We start from the raw sequence: 7,636 nt of genomic DNA, 5'->3' as shown, positions 1-7,636 counted from the left end.
ATGGGCAAAATATTGAATGATGCAGGAAACATCAAAAGAAGATGGAAGGAATACACAGAGTCACTGTACCAAAAAGAATCGGTCGATCCTCATCCATTTCAGGAGATGCCATATGATCAAGAACCAATGGTACTGAAGGAAGAAGTTAAAGCTGCAGTGAAGGAATTGGTGAAGAACAAGGCTCCAGGAATTGACAGAAGGTCCACTGAAATGTTTCAACAAACAGATGTCCCACTGGAGGCACTCACTCAGTTACGCCAAGAGATTTGGAAGACAGCTACCTGGCCAACTTACTGGAAGAGATCCATATTTGTACCCATTCCAAAGAAAGGTGATCCCACTGAATGTGGAAATTATCAAACAATATTATTAATATCGCATGCACCTTCATGTGTATTGCTGAGAGTTTATAGAAAATTTGTTGTCTGTATGCATGTTTTATCTAATAAATCTGGGGGAAAGAGTGAGAGTGTAAAATAGTTATAAAAAGAGGGGCATGATTAATACAAACCTGAAAATAGACATGAGCAAAAAATGAAAACAACAAGAAAAGAAAAAGTAATTCAGAAGGTCAAAGAGTGATTTAGGTAGCAGGTGAGAAATGTTGTACATATCCACCCAGAAGAATTGCAAAATACAAGAACAACTGATTAACAGAAGGAATTAAAGATATTTTAACACATTTTTAGAATATTACTAATCAGTTCAACAATCAGTTATTACTGGGTATATTGTGGCCTAATATTAATTCATGAGCTTACACTTAAAAAAGGGAGGGGGCATTCAAATATCCTTTCAAAACCTAGCTTCTTCTTCCTCTTCTTTTTGATAACAAGATGAGATTTCATGTGGTTAAATTTTTAACCACACTGACTAAGGATACTGAGGAAAAATTGCATCTTTCCAATTCTTGAACAGGGTTCAGAATTTTCTAAACATATGTTCCACCATCAGGTACATCTCAGGCACTAATTCTTAGTGACTATAATAAGCTATACCAGTGTAGGTTAGAAAACTGAGAACACATCCTTAAAGTATTGTGTTAAATACCACAGAAAGACAGAGCTGAAATTAGAAATCTTGCAGATAAACAATGTTTCAATTTCCTGCAACCTGGAAATTCATTTTAAAAATTTATTTTAAAATGGAAAGAAGAAGGAAGGAAAGGAAAGATACAAGGATATGCTGCTGTTCAGAGCCAGGCTAGCAAGAAAAACAAGTATTAAACTGCCCAACAGATGCCTGGACTATGTGGGTGTGCTACTGTGAGCCACACCAACTTCATTCATTGCCAAAGGGGCTAGGTGGGAATGACTGAAGGGGAATGAGTCCCTTGGGCCACACTGTCACATGTGGTTAAAAAAAAAAAAAAAAAAAAATGGATCAAGCAGAACTGATGCTCCCTTATAGACAAATAATTTTGTTTCCTCTCCTCTTCCTGACACTTGCTACTCTTGGGCAAGAACACTATCTTGGAAAGAAGAATACTACATAATCCATCCACCACTCATCTGTCAGTTTGTTGTCCTGTGGTGGCATGAGTGTTGCTGTGAGGCTTTGCCACCAGTATTTCAAATACTAGCAGGGTTATCATGGTGGACAGGTTTTAGCCAAGCTTCCAGACTATGACAGACTTGGAAGAAGGAAGGAGCCATCTACTTCTCAAAGAACTGGCCAGTGAAAACCTTATGAATAGCAGAGAAACACTGTCTGATATATTACTGGAAACCATTACGAATAGTCCCAAAACATTGTCCAATATACTAGTGGAAGAATAGCAGCTCAGCTCAGAAGGCACTCAAAATACAACTGAGGAAGAGCTGCCTCCTCAGACTAGAGCCAACTGTAATTATGTGAATTGAGTAAAGCTTTTGGGACCTCTATTTGCTGACATGGCATGACTCAAAATGAGAAGAAACAGCTATAAACATCCATTAATAATCAGAGCATGGAATGTATGAAGTATGAATTTAGGAAAATTAGAAGTTGTCAAAAATGAAATGGAACACATAAAGATAGATAACCTAGGCCTTAGTGAGCTAAAATGGGCTGGTTTTGGCCATTTTGAATAAGACAACCATATGATCTACTATGATAGGAATGACATCGAAGAGCAATGGTGTGGCATTCATTGTAACAAAGAATGTTTCAGAATCTATTCTGAAATACAATGCTGTCAGTGATAGGATAATATCCATACACCTACAAGAAAAACCAGTTAATACTACTATTATTAAAATTTACTCACCAGCCACCAATGCCAAAGATAAGGAAATTGAAGATTTTTACCAACTTCTGCAGTCTGAAATTGACCAAAGATGCAAACAACATGTGTTGATTATCACTGATGATGGGAATGCAAAAATTGGAAACCAAGAAGAATCACCAGTAGTTGGAAAATATGATCTTAGTGTTAGAAATAACGCTGGAGTTCACATGATGGAATTTTGCAAGATTAATGACTTATTCATTGCAAAAACCTTTTTACAACAACATAAACAGTGGCTATGTACATGGACTTCACAGATGGAGTACACAGGTATAAGATTGAGTACATCTGTGGAAAGAGGCAATGGAGAAGCTAAACATCTTCTGCCAAAACAGACCATCAACTGCTCATATGCAAGTTTAAGTTGAAGATGAAGACAATTAAAACAAGTCCACGACAGCCAAAATATGACCTTGATTACAAGCCTCCTATGGAGCTCTAGTAGTATAGTGCCTAAGGCACTTGACTGCTAATCAGAAGGCTGGCGGTTCAAACCCATCAACCACTCCTCGGAAGGAAGGTTGGGCAATCTACTTCTGTAGTGACACTGCCTCAGAAACCCAAGGAAGGGTTGCTAGGAGTTGGGTCCAACTCGACAACACATAACAACAATACATGCCTCCTGAATTTAGAGACCATCTAAAGAATAGATTTGATGCATTGAACAGCAGTGACCAAAAACAGAGGCAAAAGGTCATTAAAAAGACAGGAAAGGAAGAAAGGACCAAAATGGATATCAGAAGAGACCTGGAAACTTGCCCTTGAATGGAGAGTAGCTAAAGCAAATGGAAGAAATGACAAGATAAAAGAACTGAACACAAGATTTCAAAAAGCAGCTTGAGAAGATAAAGACAATTATTATAATGAAATGAAAAGACCTGGAGTTAGAAAACCAAAAGGGAAGAACACACTCAACATTTCTCAAGCTGAAAGAACTGAAGAAAACTCTCAAGCCTCAAGTTGCAATATTGAAAGATCTATAGCAAAATATTGAAAGATGCAGGAAACATTAAAAGAAGATGGAAGGAATACACAGAGTCACTGTACCAAAAAGACTTGGTTGATGTTCATTCATTTCAGGAAGTGGCATATGATCAAGAATCAATGTTATTGAAGGAAGAAGTTGAAGTTGCACTGAAGAAATTGGCTAAAAACAAGGCTCCAGGAATTGATAAAATACCCATTGAAATGTTTCAACAAATAGCTGCTGCACTGGAGGTACTCACTCATCCATGCCAAGAAATCTGGATGACAGCTACCTGGCCAACTGACTGGAAGAGATTCATATTTGTACCCATTCCAAAGAAAGAGATCTCACAGAATGTGGAAATTATCTAACAATATTGTTAATATCACATGCAAGTAAAATCTTACTGAAGATAATTCAAAAATGGTTACAGCAGTATACTGATAGAAAACTTCCAAACATGCAAGCTGGATTCAGAAGAGGACATGGAATGCAGGATAACATTGCTAATGTCAAATGGCTCTTGGCTGAAAGCAAATACCAGAAGGATGTTTACTTGTGTTTTATTAACTATACAAAAGCATTTGATTGTGTGCATCATAACAGATTATAGATAACACTGAGAAGAATGGGAATTCCAGGACATTTAATTGTATTCATGAGGAACCTATACATAGACCAGGAGACTGCCATTTGAATAGAACAAAGGGATACTACATGGTTTAAAATTAGAGGGAGTGTGTCAGGGTTGTATCCTTTCACCATACTTATTCAATCTGTATGCTGAGCAAATAATCCAAGAAGCTGGACAATATGAAGAAGAGTGTGGCATCGGGATTGGAAGAAGATTGCAATATGCAGATGACACAACTTTGCTTGCTGAAAATGAAGATGACTTGCAGCATTTACTGTTTATAATTAAAGGTGACAGTCTGCAGTATGGATAACATCTGAACATGAAGAAAACAAAGATCCTTACAAAAAAAAAAATACCCACTGTCATTGAGTCAATTCCAACTCATAATGACTCCCATTGGGTTTCTAAGGCAGTAAATCTTTATGGAAGTAGATTGCCCAGTCTTGCTTCTGTGGAGTGGCTGTTGAGTTTGAACCACCAACCTCCTGGTTAGCAGTCAGGTGCAGTAGGCACTGTGCCACCAGAGTTCCTTGAAAATCCTCACAAATGGACCAATAAGCAGCATCACAATAAATGGAGAAAAGATTGAAGTTGTCAAAGATTTCATGTTACTTGGTTCCACAATCAACACCAATGGAACCACCAATCAAGGATGTATTGCGCTAGGTAAATCTGCTGCAAAAGACCTCCTTAAAGTGCTGAGGAGCAAATACGTCTCTTTGAAGACTAAGGTGCGCCTAACCCGAACCATGGCATTTTCAATCTCTTCACATGCATGTGAAAGCTGGACAATGAGTAAGGAAGACTGAAGAAGAGTTGCTGCTTTTGAGTTGTGGTGTTGACGAAGAATACTGATAGTACCATGAAGTGCCAATAGAATGAACAAAACTGTCCTGGAAGAAGTGCAGCCGGAATGCTCCTTGAAAGAGAAAATGATCAGACTTTGTCTCACCTGCTTTGTTCATGTTGTAAGAAGGGACCATTCCCTGGAGAAGGATATCATGCTTGGTAAAGTGGAAGGTCAACTAAAAAGGGAAGATCTTCAATGAGATGGATTAACACAGTGGCTGCAATGACGGGCTCAGGCGAAGCAAGCATTGTGAGGCTGGCACAAGACCAAACAGTGTTTCATTCCATTTGTACATAGGGTCATTATTAGAGCCAACTGACTGCACCTAACAACAACTTAACACATAATCCATGTAAACATATACACACATATGCATACACATACACAAATATACACAAACACAAATACACATATATACAATAAAAAGGAAAGCAATATCAGATGGTTAAAAAAAAGATGCAGAAATATTTTTTTGAACAATTACTATAGCAAATGTAGACTACATTAAAAATGTGGCTAAGATAAAAATTCAAAGAAAAATTTGGCCAATAGATTAGAAAATACAAGTTAGCATGAAGAAATGTAAAAGAAAACTAAAATATTACAAAAATGAAAGTTGCTTGAAGACTATGTCAGGGACGAGGAGGCCAGGCTTAACTCAGTTTCAGAAAAATATGGAAAACGGGAAATGAAAAATGAGACAATATTTTGGGAGAAGCTAACAGATAAAAAAAGTCTGGCACAGGAAAGCTGATTATATGTGAAGAAACAACATGAGAAAAAAGAAAATATATTCATTTTTTCAAAGATAAAATACATTTTTCTTAATAAAGGATAGCTTCAGTTTGAATATTTAAAAGGCACTTTTAAATCAAGATGATCAATGTCCTATTCTGACAAAGTTACTGAACTTGAAAGTTTAATGAAATAAATACAGTAATCCTTTGGCATCCTTGGCTAAAATCTCTCATCCACAAGGGAACTTCAGACTTCTCCACAGAATTCCTTAATAGCCGAAAAAGAACAATAATATATACAAAGTGCATTGGAGAAGAACATAACATAAGAATGTTATTTCAGTTCCTCGATTGGATGGCAGAAATGTTGCTTTTTATTTTCTTTAGCCTGGTTCCTCTGCTCATGGAGCAAGATCAACAAATGTGGTATAAGTCAATAACTAGACCTCTGGGCAGGATGCCAAATTAACCAATAAAAACAAAACAAGACAGCTTTGCTTCAGAGCAACCTATGGTAACAACAAGAGCAAAAAGTGGCAGTGGGAACAGCGATCATTTGCATATAAACAGCAATGGCTCAAATTTCAGCCAAGCAATTGACAAGCATATAAGGTGAACAATAACACCAAGGAGGTACACATTCCTTAGAATAATCAACCATATGAGATCAAAAGGACAGCATTTGCTCCGGGACAAAGCTCATATGGCAAGAAGAGTTAGAAAAGAAGGATGAAGGAAAATGGTAAAAATAGCTAGGAAGTGGAAAGAGTGCTATTACATTTACGAGATTACAATCAATGCCACAAAATAAAATGTGTAAAAATTGTTCAATGGAAAACCAATTTCTCTGCAAACATTCACCCAAATCACAATTTAAAAATAAATAAATAAAACAAAAAAGAAAGACTAAAAACAGCTGCCATTGAATAAACTCTAGCTAACGGAACTCCATAGTGCTTTCAATGGCTAAATTTTGAGAAGTAAATCAAGCCTTTCTTCCGAGGATCCTCTCAATGGACTCAAACCTCCAACTTTTAGGTTAACAGTGGAGAGCCTTAACAATTTGCTACACCCAAAAAACAAACCAAACTCACTGCTGTCGAGTCGATTCTGATTCATAGCAACCCTTCCTTGGGTTTCTGAGGCAGAAGTAGATTGCCCACTTTTCCTCCCAAGGAGTGGCTGGTGGGTTTGAACCACCAGCCTTCTAGTTAGCAGTCAAATGCCTTAGGCACTACACCACCAGATATCCAAATTTCTACACCTGGGGACTCCAATTAGGCCTCTAGAAAGAAAGAAAGAAAGAAAAAGATTAGTTATTATCCAGTCGATTTCTACCTATGATGATCCCATATGTGTCAGAGTAGAACTGCACTCCATAGGTTTTTATGAGAGTGACCTTTTGAAAGTAGACCAGCAAGACGTTCTTTCAAGGTATGTCTTGCTGGTTTTAAGCCACCACCTTTCAGTTAGCAATAAGATTTAACCATTTGCACCACTCAATTAGGTCTCTCCAAAAACCGAACCAAAATCACTGCCATCAAGTCGATTCCAACTTATAGTGACTCCCTTTTGGTTTCCAAGGTTGTAAATCTTTACAGAAATAGATTGTCCAGTCTTCCTTCCATGGACTAGCTGGTGGGTTTGAACCACCGACTTTCTGGTTAGCAGTCAAATACCTTAGGCACTATGTCACCAGAGTCTTTAGATATCCTAAAATGCTCACAACTTGAGGCCAGACAAGAAAAAGACTGGATTAAGATATTGGACTGGAGGCAAATAATTTGATTAGAAGTCAGTTATTGAAAGGACACTTCTTGACACCACTACCCTATCACCACCATCCAAAGGAGGCTGCAAGTAGCCAGCCTGGTGGCAGGGATTTGGTGAATGAATCAGGGAAGGAGAATATGAGGCCCAATGACTTCTCAGACAGACTTCTATTTAAGGATTCTATTCAGCCCTCTGCCTGCTGTTCACCATACCTTTGCTCTCCACAATACCCCTGCTCTCCACCACATCATACTTGGTGTCATGTCCCCACACCTCTTTGCCTGATTTCTTCAAAGAATCTGGTAGCACAGTGCCTAAGGCATTTGACTGTGAACCAAAAAGTTCGTGGTGTTGTGCCCAGGCTGTAAAGGAGAATCTCGGAAGAGAAGAAGACGCCAACCCA

The sequence above is a fragment of the Orycteropus afer genome, unplaced genomic scaffold (genome assembly GCF_000298275.1).
Source record: "Orycteropus afer afer isolate SDZICR_OR568_19922 unplaced genomic scaffold, OryAfe1.0 scaffold00236, whole genome shotgun sequence".
In the NCBI taxonomy this organism is placed as follows: domain Eukaryota; kingdom Metazoa; phylum Chordata; class Mammalia; order Tubulidentata; family Orycteropodidae; genus Orycteropus; species Orycteropus afer.
This window is presented reverse-complemented; position numbering follows the sequence as displayed.